Source organism: Condylura cristata, unplaced genomic scaffold (assembly GCF_000260355.1).
Source record: "Condylura cristata isolate star-nosed mole 26May11 unplaced genomic scaffold, ConCri1.0 scaffold00030, whole genome shotgun sequence".
Taxonomy (NCBI): domain Eukaryota; kingdom Metazoa; phylum Chordata; class Mammalia; order Eulipotyphla; family Talpidae; genus Condylura; species Condylura cristata.
The window spans coordinates 3,164,994-3,177,371 of NW_004567131.1; positions in this window are offsets into that span (position 1 = coordinate 3,164,994).

The window sequence follows — 12,378 nt, forward strand, 5'->3', positions numbered from 1 at the left end:
GGGTAAGGTTTTATTGATAGGTTGAATTCAAAGCCGTTTTGTCCCTTCTTTACAAATGAGAGTGTTAGTCCTCGGTCGATGTCAGTCGTGTGTAAAGACAGTGAAGACCCGAGATGGGATTTTAAAAATGGGACTTCCTGATTGATGAAGGGCAGAACGCCCCACTTTAGGCCCATAGCCCCCAGGAACCGCGCATCCTGGACCCAACAACCCTCCCCACACTGCGCTTGGGTCGGTGTGGGGAGGGCGGGAAGTAGGTGAGCTGGGATGCTAGTTTATGAATGGGGAGATCTCCACATTCTGCAAAGCCAGCCACTAGCTGCAGAACAACCTCCCACCCGCGGTCTTGGCTGTTTCGTCTGCTAGACTGTTCTCTCTCTGCTGCTAGAGAAGGGTGGGTGAGGGGAGGCCCAGAGAGGCTGCTAGAGAAGGGTAGGTGAGGGTGGGTGGCGATGGGCAGAAAGAAAGGCTTGCAGCTCTTTTCACGCTGACAGGAAACAGATACAAATTAGGAAATCGTTTGTTTTAAAAACGCTTTGAATATTGAAGTCACGCCTCCCGCTGTTCTCTGGCTCTCTGGTACTCGAAACAAAGACCTGGAGGCGCCGCAGCGCGAGGCGTGTAGCCGTACTGTCTGTCAGTCACGGTGTGATGGAGCTGCGCCGGCAGGCGGGTCAAGGCAGGAAAAAGCTGCAGCCCTCGCAGTGGTTTGATGCCTAAGTGAAACGAATCTATCACAGTCAGACCTGCGGCGAAGGGCCTGGCGATGTTCTTCCCACAATAGCCAGAACCGCCCAGAACTTTCGGATTCAGCACTCTGTGGTGATATCCACGGCTCATTCGCTCATCAGACTCCCCACTCTGAGCAACTGACTTATGTTTTCCTTTTCCATCCTGCATCAGTCAAATAAGCATAATAACATGCATATGCGAGAACTAATTAAAGTGATGATAAACATAGATCGCATATCTTACATTCAGCTTTAAAATACTGCAACTGTTCCCATCAGCATTGCCCTGCTTCCAATTTTTCTTAAGGTCGAAGAGCAGGTTAACTTAGTGCCAGATAGTGCACGACAGAGTTAACAGACCTGATTCTACTTCCTTGAAGCTACAGGGAGCTTAGAGTAATTATTTAACCAGGTGTCTGTATCCCCAGGTGGGAAATGGTGCCAGCCCTGTCCTAATCTGCCTTCTATAGATAGAGCCCTTAATGAGCTGGAAACTGCCCAGCAACCTTTTGATAAACCTTCCAGAAAGTTGTTACAGCATCACGTTGGAGATGCTGCGGAATGGGTATAAGTAGGTCTGTGATGGAATGCATTTCTTAAGAATCTAGCATGGTCATCTCTCAGTCCAGCCCAGTCCAACATAGCCCAGCCCAGCCCAGCCCAGCCCAGCCCAGCCCAGCCCAGCCTTCTGGTGTCTGAAGGGAGGTAATAACCTCTTACATTTTACTGTAAACACACCTGTCCCTGGCTAGCAGTCATGCCTGAGAGCCACTCTGCTTTGTCATTTTCAGACCAAGGTAAATTGCTTGGGGGTGTGGGGAGTTTCTTAGAAGGTTTTGTAAATCTTTACCTATCCAGAAGAAACTGCAACTTTGTCATTAAGGATAAGCTTAATTTCCCTGTTGGGGAGGACGCTCCACTAAAATGTTGGGATCTGGCACATATTCATTTCTCATGTGCCCTTCATCCCCGCAACTTCAATGCCATGGCCTAAATCAGTTTAGCCTTGTGCTGCACTGTTGCAAATGCATTGCTCATTTTTGGGAACTGGCATTCTACAGTTGTCTGATGAACTGAATTACACAACCAATCCCAATATTTCACTGTAACTAACCATATTTACTAACAGCTCCACCTTAAAAAAAAATCCTCTTTCTGTTTCAATTGTGCCAATAACCAAATTAAATAGAAAAGCCACATATTTCTCTGATCCTCTGATATTTTCTATTGTAAACATTAAGGATATAATTCACTAACATTTAAATTTCCTTTTGGTTCTGAAAGTCTCTGTTTATGTTAAGACTGGCCCTCCCTGGTGGCACAAGGGTTAGGGGAGGGTTAGGGGCGCAGCACACTGCAAGCTAGCCACAGCTGCTTCAGTGCACTTCCACCCCCGGCTCCTGAGGTGACCTACATGGCGCAGCAGACCTCTCCTGTCTCACCAGCTGCTCCCCTCAGCAGTGTACTTTGTCAGTCTGCCTGTTCTGCTCCCCACTCTGTCTCTGTCGAATCCTTTCACTGCCCCTGCTCCTCTGGCCTGTACCCAGTTCTGTAGGCATAAACTGGGGGTATAGGCTAGAAGTGTGTGGGGTGAGAGGATTCATCAGAGAGAGTAGGGAGCTGAACAGGAGGAATAACTGAAGTACACTGCTGAGGGGAGCAGTGGACAGGTCAGGAGAGGTCTGCCACGCCATGTGGTCACCTCCCTGACTAGGGATTGAACTCATGCTGTAGTGACTGCGATAGCTTCTTAGTGTTGTGCTTTAACCCATTGCACCATCAGGGTGGGCCCATAAATAAATATTTAACAAAAATAATGATATATCCACTTATTAAATATTACTTTCATGGAAAAATTTGATTCCAAGATTAAATGACAGGCCCACTTACTTAAATCAAGGCTGGGCCATGCAAAGGCAGTGGCGAGTAACATAGTGTGTCAAAGTCTAGTCAGGCTGTTATAGCAAAAAACACCACTGACTGGGTGACTTAAACAATAAAAAAATATTTCTCACAGTTCTACAGGCTGGAATCATAAGATCAAGGCACCAGGACCCCCAGTGTCTAGTGAGGACAGCTACCTTATTATAGACTGCTGCTTTCTCCTTTTATCCTTACATGGAGAAGGGGAGAGAACAAACTTTCCTGTGTTTTATTTTAAGGGCATTAATCCTACTTTAGAGGACTCCAACTTCGTGGTCTAATTACCCTTCAGATACGCTGCTCCACCCCATACTACTATCTTGAGTGTTAGGATTTCAGTATATGAATTTTTCAGGGACATCAACTTTCAGTCCATAGCATATCTTATACATAATCTCATTTAATTCTCACAAACAACCCTGGAAATTACACATCATTATGTTTCCTCAATTTGATGATGTGTGTGTTTTTATGTTTTCATATTGTTGAAATCAGGAAATACACAACAATTGATACATATTTCTTTCCTCACTCTTACCTTGAAATTTTCTTATAAAATGATCTCACAATCACTTAGAATCATGGAAATATTTTATGATTTCCACTTGAAGATAAGAAAAGTCAGTTGAAGAAACTCAAGGTCTTGCAGCTTGTAATGGCTGAACTAGAACTGGCCTGGCTTGGACTCCCAATGTAACAGGGTGGTCCCTCGGAAAAGGGGAAGTTTCAGGTTCCCTGCCCCACCCAGAAGGAGGGTGGAGCTGAGCAGAGAAAAAAAAAGGAGAGGAGAAGGAATCTGAAGGGAGAAAAGGAAGCAGGATGGAGAGCCAGAAGGAGACCTGAGGAAGCCACATGGAGCAGCAAGCGTATGATAAAGAAACCGTGCTTATTTCTTGGCCCTGGACTGGTTAAGGCAGATGTGAGTGAGGATCTGTAGGGAGGTGACTATGGCAGTGTTTATATTGATTTTCATTTTGCTCTTTTCCTCCCAGATTTGTCTGGCCATTTCTGACCCTTTTCTATGGATCCCGGCCAGAAGGTGCTTAAGTCTTGTGGCACGCTTTCAGGTCCTGCTTTGGACCAATCCCTTTTGGGTTGACTCTTGCCCATGAGGGGATGGGTAACTTCAGGTGTTTGTTTTAGAAATTATATTCTTTGTCTTCTGTGTTGTGGGTTCACTGTATGAAAGTTCCTTTTCATTAAAGTCTTACATGTTTTGTCTTGATGCAGCGGATGGCAGAACCCATTCAGAGCAGGCAGGTTTGGGGGTTCAGCGGTTCCCTTCTCCCTGCCCTGTAACACCAAGCCTTTCCTTTAAGCCACAATTGCCACTGGGACTTGCCTTCCAGCTTGCCTTACTGGTAGACTCTAGAGAGGAACTCAGAAATGTAGACTTGCAATGTTCTTGGTCCCCATCCAGGGCTGTTGAACATGAAATTTTCTGTCTTTCCAGGGCTCCCCCCACTTTCCAGGTTTAGATGCACCTCAGTATGTTCCTAGAAGAGCCCTGTTTTATTCCTGTAAGTTCTGCTTATATTTATCTCTCTTAGGCAAGAAATCCTCAAAGACTGGGATGGTGTCTGCCTCATTCCCCATGTTGTATTTCTTCTGCCATTGTCTGACTCCATCTTATTTATCCATCTTTGTGGACCAACCAATGAACTGTTCTAGACTGTCCATTCCCACAACATTCCCTGAAAAGAATAGCTTTTGCTGAATCTCTTTTTGTTCACGATGTCAATAGACTCACATGAAAATTTTCTCCTTTTAATTCCCAGACTTAAATAGGTAATTATGTTTTTACTCTTTGGGATGATTGCTTGTACATCTTCTCTTAATATCCTCTACTTACCTATGATCTGCTTAGTGTTTAACTTTATTACTCCTATGTGGTTCACTCCCCCTTGGTTATCTTTAGTTTCATTCCAAATTGATTATGGATCTTAGAATGATAACTCCATCTTTAATTTCTGGTCATAAACATAAGTCCCTCTAATGTCATGCCAATTATTCCATTTTTCATGGCCCTTTATATTTTGAAAGAGAAACATTTGTTAATGTTTCTGCCAAACAGTACATTAATGATGACTCCACAATATACCGCAATATACCACCACCGAGGCAGAGAAAAAGCCTCTGCTTTGAGTTACTTTGTACTCCAGGATTGTTTTTATGCTTAAGTTTCCCAGAAACATTCAAAAGGCGAAATGATTGTCTCTCCTTCCAAAAAAGCACAAATAAGTTAAATAATTTATACTAGCTAACATAGCAAGTTACAAATAAGACAGTCAATCTGCTCTGCCATTTGAATTTCAAGTTTGAAACAGAATGGAATTTGATGCTTTATTGCTACAAATAGATACTGTAATCTCACACATAAGGATATCTGAAACAAATTTTCAAAGAAGGCTTATGATTGTGTCCTTAGTTATCTTTGTTTGTTTGTTTGTTACAGTATAGGGGAATTCAGAAATTTAGTAACAATCTACAGCCCAGGAACCATATGGTCTAAAGTAGTTTGCATGTAACTAGAAAAAAACCAGTTATCTCCATCTCTATGAACAGCTCACTAAAACCCCTTTGTGGCAAGCTAATCAGGAACAATTAACAGGAAGCACACAAAACATCCTCTCTGGGGTTTACAATTATCTCTTTTTCTAGAAGGCAGATTCTATAGAGTATAGAGGAATAAAAAAAAATCAACTGCTTTCCCCTTCAAACATCCTTGATTGGTATTAATTGATTAATGAATTAACTACTTAATTATTTTATTTAAAAGATTTATTTATGCATACAGACTGGGATACAGGCTAGAGGTGCAGGAGTGGTGAGAGGATTCACTAGAGACAGAGTAGGGAGCAGAATAGGCAGATTAGTGAAGGACATTGCTGCGGGAGCAGCTGGTGAGATAGGAGAGGTCTGCTGCACTATGTGGGGCACCTCCCAGACCTGGTGTCGAACTCGTGCTGGAGAGGCAGGGGTTAGCTTCGCAGTGCTGCACTTCAGGTACTTAATAACCTTCTGTAGTAATTATTTGAAAAATAACAAATAATGACCATCTAACCTCTCCCTGCTGATTCTGAGGTCATTCCCAAGTAGTCTTGGAATACCTACCGTCCTCTCACAACATTTTTTGTAAGTAAAAGGGTTTAGAATCAAGTCTTAGATGAAGCAAACTGATTTCAGTTCCCCAGACTCTAAATACCCAAAGTATCTTTAGATGTATGAGAACAAATATTGTTACCACAAAAGCACTTTGTGTACAGATTTCAGATGTCAGAGTGGTAATAGTACCTACATTTTTAGGCATCCTCTTTCATACATAATATTTTTTAAATATGATCCTTACAGCAATATGGACAGGTCTGGGTGATGGTGACCAAACTTGTTCTCAAACCTGAACACAATTGTTAGTCCAAGGGTGGACACCTGTCCAGACTGGGCCAAAGGGCCAATCAGAATCTTTTCTTTCTGAAATGAAGATATGGAATCCAGAGGAAGAATCTGATACTAAATCTAATACTAAAATTAAGGAAATGTTGTGGTCCTAGAAAATAAAGAAAGAAGAGTGGTGAATGAAGTAGAAATGCAGAGACAGAGAAGACAAGACTTTCTGAATATCCCACAACCTTGCATATTTTGAGACTCAACTATACTCATACACATGAGTTCTATAAAATGCACCTCTACACTTCTGATATTAGGCTACTCTTGTTTTTCTTTTTTTTTTTTTTAAGATTTATTTCTTTATTCATACAGAACTGGGGTACAGGCCAGAGATGTGGAGGGTGAGAGGCTTCACCAGAGACAGAGTGGGGAGCAGAACAGGCAGATCAATGACGTACACTGCTGAGGGGAGCAGCGGGCGGGTCAGGAGAGATCTGCTGAGCCATGTGGATCACCTCGGGGCAGTCAGGGATCAAATTCATGCTGCAGTGGCTTTAGCTTCTCAGTGCTGTGCTTTAACCTGTTGTGCCACCAGGGAGGGCCCTACTCTTGTTTTTCTTTCATAAAATATGGGGAATTTGAAAGAGAAGGCAGTGTCAACTCATCTTCCCTTGTTCAGTTGGATATTTTAGTTACCTCTGTTTAGATGTTAAAATTTTTTGGCTCTCAATCTGTTCAATGGGATTTTGATATTGACTATTTGTTGGTTTCATTCCTTTCATTCCATTCATCTGCTGCTCTCTGGTCAGAGTTTGACCTTTTCAGTCTATTAAACTTCACCTCTCTCTTTGTTCTCACCCTAACCACTAACTCTAATGGGCCATTAACTTACCTTTGTTGTACTCCCTGAAGACAGCAGAAGTCAGGGCTCCAGGATGTCTTTGTTCTGTCCACTCAATATTCTCTTAGACAGGAAATCAATGGGGTGTTAGAAAGTACTTGGTAGCTCCTGTAAATCCAACAGCCTCCCCAATTAAAACAAAGAGCAAACTCCCAAGATCTGTAAACTATAAGGTATTATATATATGTTGGGTCCTTGGTGGCTATAAGATCAGAGAATAAGTTGTGGAATATTGTGTGGAAGCACTTTCAACTCTGAAAACTTTTTTTATCCACTTACCCTGCAAGGATATACCAACAAAGGGAAAGAATACTTAGGTCAGAGCTTTACTTTCTAGGAATAGATCAAAAAACCAAAGCTTCAAGAAAATCCAAAGAAGTGAAAATATAGTAAAACTAACAGGCTGAAACTGCACACAGCCTCACTCTGACAAGGGCACACCCTCCAGAACTCAAGTTAACCTTAGGGAGGACAGAAGAAAGAGGAGACAGTATGAACCTGGAATGACTTGAGAGAACACTTAACTAACAGATAATAAATCTCTACCACCCAGTAGAATGTTGGCTGAAACAGAAATCAAATTCATTTATAGAGACAAAAAAGAAAGTTCCATTTCTTTTGCTCTGCACTTTTTAGTTGGAGATTTACACCTAATTCATATATTCCCCACCTCCCAACACTCACACACTTAATCATCACAACAACCCTTTAAAGTGGGTTTATGACCACCCCCCTTTATAAATTGGATGTGTCAAAGTAGAGAAAAACTATGTCCCTACCCCTCTGGGTTCTTGGCTGATCAAGCAAATAAATTAACATCAGGTAAATTAGTAGGGAAAAAAAAGCAAATTAGTTACCTACATATGGAGATATGGAGAATCTACATAGATGTGAATTCTAATACCAATAAGCGAAATGACATATATCCTGCGTTAAGGTATAAGATAGGGAACTGGAGCTTCAAGGAGAGAGGAAGGGGGTTCACATGATGAGAAGAAGGTGACCCATAGACAAAGACCAAATTATACATTTTACCTGTCATATAGATAGATTGTTCTGATGAAAAGGTTTTTATCTGATAAAAATCCAATTCTGGATTATATCTCTCAATTTTTATTCTTCAATGAAGAATAAAAGGTTAAGGGAGTATTAAGGTTTAAAGAGTGATTAAAGTGTCTTCAAAACTGCAGGGCCTCAGTTAACCTCAGTTTATATAATCCATATGCCAAAAGTTACACAAATTGGAAAGATCTGCTCTGACCTCTCAGCTGTAAAGGATGGAAAACATTAAGTAACTACCTGAAGATGCTAGGCTAATGAGTGGTGGAACTGAAATCTAACTCACACTTGCTGGTTTCACATCATCACTCATTTATGTGTGTGTGCCTGCTATGCCAAATGATTCTGTAGTGGAGAGGACAGATTATGATTCTTATCTTTGTGGAACTTGTAGACAAAGTAAAGGAGACACAATTTAAAAGGATAATGGGTATCACCTGGTACACTCTTGCCAACTGAAATCTACATATCTTGCTTCAAATTTGTGAGTCCATATATTTTGGAGATCCAAATCCTTTCATAGGGTTTTAAAGAACTCACAGGGTACTGACATTCTCAGTGCTGTTCTGCCGATGGCCATCTGCTATAAGACAATAGTTTCTGTCCTGCATTCACGTCAAATTGGACAAATATCAATAATCATCATATGTGATTAAGAACACTTGGGTAAACTAAAAGTAGCAGGCACTTCCTTAACTTGATAAAAACATATCCGTGGAAAACCTACAGCTAACAGCATACTTTGTGGGAATAAAACTGAAAGTTTTCCCCTTAAGCTCATGAACAAATCAAGGAAAACATATCATTTCTATTCAATAGTTTACATGTGGGATGCAATAAGGCAGGAAAAAGAAAGCAAAGTCTTCAAACTAGAAAGTAAAAGATAAAACTTTCTTTGTATGTGATGGTATTTCACATAGAAAATTCCAGGGAATCTACTGAACTAATAAGTGGACTTAGCAAAGTTACAAAGCTCAAGTTGTATCTTAATAATGAAATATTTTTAAACACTTAAATATCATATGTAAGCATTAGCAAATAAACAATTTAGGAAAATCATTAAAAATGTATGTAAGACCTATACATTAAAAACCATAAAACAGGCCCTCCCTGGTGGCGCAGTGGGTTAAAGCACTGCACTAAGAAGCTTAAGCCACTTCCGCATGAGTTCGATACCCGCCTGCCCACGAGGAGATCCACATGGCGCGGCAGACCTCTCCTGACCCACCCGCTGCTCCCCTCAGCAGTGTACTTCCTCGATCTGCCTGTTCTGCTCCCCACTCTGTCTGGTGAATCCTCTCACCCTCCGCATCTCTGGCCTGTACCCCAGTTCTGTATGAATAAATAAATCTTTAAAAAAAAAATTAAAAAAAAAACCATAAAACAAATTGAAGAAGACCTAAATAAATGGGGACATGTACTGTATCCATGGACTGGAAGACTCAATATTGTTGAGATATCACTCTCCCCAAATTAGTCTAGTTGATTCAACACAGTCCCAACAAAAATCCCTGGAGGTTTTCCATAAAGTTTAGCTAGCTGATTCTAAAATTTTTATGGAAGTGTAAATGGTGAAATAGCCAAAAGGATATTGAAAAAGAATAAAGTTTGAAGAAACTCACACACATAATTTAAAGACTTACTATGAAGCTATAGAAACTAAGACATGTATGGCTTAAAAATAAGTATATAGACAAATGAAACAGATGACACACACATATATGTTGTCATTTTTATAAAAGATTTATTTATTTATGCATGCAGAACTGGGGTACAGGCCAGAGGTGCAGGGGGTGAGAGGTTTCACCAGAGACAGAGTGGGGAGCCGAAGTACACTGCTGAGGGGAGCAGCAGGCGAGCAAGAAGAGGTCTGCTAGGCCATGTGGGTCGCCTCTTGGTGGGACCTCACATTGAAGCCGCTGCTGCTCACTTGCAGTGCTGCACTTTAACCTGCTGCACCACCAGGGAGGGCCCTGTTATCAAGTTTTTACAAAAACACAAAAGCAATTCAGTCAAAAAAGGACAGTCTTTTACTGAGTGATTCTGGAATACAGCAGGTGTTGTTATGCAAAGATAAACTTTTACCATTTCCACACATCTTATATACTAAATCAGTAAAAAATTCTAAACCTAAATAGAAGAACAACTGTGATTAAACTCCTAGAAAACAAGCTTTATGACCTTCAGCCAGGCAAAGATTTTTTTAGATATGACAAAAAAGAAAAAACCACAAAAAACTAAAAACATAAACCATAAAAATATTTATGAATTGGCTTTGTCAAAACTGAAATTTCCTGCTCTTCAAGTGATACTGTTAAAAAGTAAAAAGACAAACCACAGGCTGGAAGAAAATATTTTTAAAATGCACAGCTCTTTGAGGACTCATGTGCAGAAATTTCCAGTCAATCTTACATAGCCCTCACCACAGAAGAGTGCAGATGGCAAATAAACACATGAAAAGATGCCCAGCAACATAGCTGTTAGAGAAATACTAATGGTAGCCTCACCACGTGCTGCTGCACAGTCATGGGAAAAGTTAGGCGGAAAAGAAATTCTATGCTCTACTCTGTTGGAAAATGTCTACCCCATTCTTCCAAGGCCTCTTCAAGAAGTTGGAATCAGGAAAACAATAATTCTCCTGCATTGTGAAGAATCCTGGGGTGAGAAACAAAGGAACATCTGGATAAGTTCACAGACCTCAGGGCAGTCAGATCTGTGAGTTGTAGGAAGGAGCATAAGATTAACAGCCTTACTCTGCCCTCAAGTGCCTAAGGTCACTTTTAGGCTAAGAAATTCGGTCCTAACATCATCCCAAACACAAACAGCTCTGGCTAAATTAGCTCTCAAAGATCAATGGATTATTTTGAAGTTGTGAATATTATTTCTCCTTTATCAATTAAGTTTGTTAGCAAGCAATCTCCTTTAGTTAATTGAAAATATTAGAAATGAACTATACATCTTTCTTTGGTTAAGAAAAAATATTTATGTATTCTTTCTGTGTATGTTATTAACCTCTAAAGATGGAGGTCAAAAATCTCAGGGAAGGAGACCTATGTCTCAGAGATAACTGAAACTAGTCTTCTGGGTCTTGGTGTGTTAGACCTTTAGTTCAGTTTGGCGCTGAATAACCTTTTTAATAAACTTCTCTTTTACTAAACTTTGTGTTTGCATCACAGCAGTGATAGTTTTAATCAACAGTTAAAGTGAAAAACTCTTGACAATACGAAGCACTGAAAAGTACCGGAGTAACTAAAGTACTCATATATTCTGATGATAATGCAAAATGGGGCAGTTTCCATGGGCAGTTTATTTTTTTAGATTTTATTTACTTATCCATACAGAACTGGGGTACAGGCCAGAGGTGTAGGGACAATGAGAGGATTCACCAGAGTGGGGAGCAGAACAGGCAGATTAACAAAGTACACTGCTGAGAGGAGCAGCAGGTGAGAAAGGGGAGGTCTGCTGCACCGGGTGGGTCACCTCCAGGCTGGGGATCAAACTGCAGTGAAACAGCCTCGGCTTGGCTTAGCTTCGCAGAGCAGCGCTCCAATCTGCTGCACCACCAGGGAGGGTGCCCCCCCCACTCCTCCCCCCATAGGCAGTTTTTCTAATAAGTTAAACAAAAATATATCATATAGTTCACACTTAGATATTAACCAAGAGAAATAAAAATACCTATGTCTATGTCTATAGAAAGTCTTTCATGCAAATATTCAGAGCCGCTTTATTCATAACTGCCAACATCTGAAAACAATCCAAACAGACATCAGTAAATTAATAGATAAATTAGGACTTCTATGTACAATAAAATATTAGTCAGCATAAAACAATGAGCTACATAAGCATTTAGCAACACAGGTGAATCTCAAAACCATTATGTAAGATAGATCAGACGCAAAAGATATCTACTCTTGTTCTTTTACATGACACTCTGGAAAAGGCAAAACAGGAACAGAAGATAGTTCAGAGATTGAGGACTGAGAAAGAGATTGGAATGCAGACGGGCACAAAGAAAATTTGGAGTAATAGAAATGTTCTAAAAGTTGATTGTGATGTACTTGCATGACTGAATCAGTTTGTCAGAACTCAATGAACTGATCACTTAAAAGTAGTGAATTTATTCCATTTATGTTAAACCTGAATCATTTTTCTATTGTTATAAAAAAAATCACAAATTAAGCAGCTTAAAACACACATGAGCTGTCAAATTGAAGCAAAACTGAAGAGAAACAGGTCTACTTGGGTTGCTAGGAATTGCAATTTGGGGGAATACAGAGTCATTATAAAACTGAACTATGTACTTCACAGGGCCCTGGAGGTGTACAGTGTTTGTGGGTTTAACAGGCAGCCTTCCACAATCGCTTTGAGCAGTTATTA